Source organism: Solanum pennellii, chromosome 12 (assembly GCF_001406875.1).
Source record: "Solanum pennellii chromosome 12, SPENNV200".
Lineage (NCBI taxonomy): Eukaryota > Viridiplantae > Streptophyta > Magnoliopsida > Solanales > Solanaceae > Solanum > Solanum pennellii.
The window spans coordinates 25,144,924-25,145,260 of NC_028648.1; positions in this window are offsets into that span (position 1 = coordinate 25,144,924).

The following is a 337-nucleotide window of genomic DNA, read 5'->3' on the forward strand; positions in this document are numbered from 1 at the left end:
CCCCCCCCCCCTGTTTTGGAATTACAAGTCACAATTACTTCACATTGTGACGAAATTGCAATTATTAATCTCAGTAGTCGTGATTTAGTAGAAAGGTCCTTAAGGCAGCAACATGTACCAGACTATTTCTATGGCGGATCATCACAAAATTCTTCAGATGATTCTCAACCAGAAAGTGAACTACTGTTTGATGATGAACTACTGTTTGATCATCAAGAGGCTAATAGAGGAGAAAGAGGATGATGCTATATATTATTGGGTATTTTAAAACAAGAATTCATCATGTTGCTGATGGAATAAATAATCCCACAGAAACTGAAGAGACTTGTGCCATATG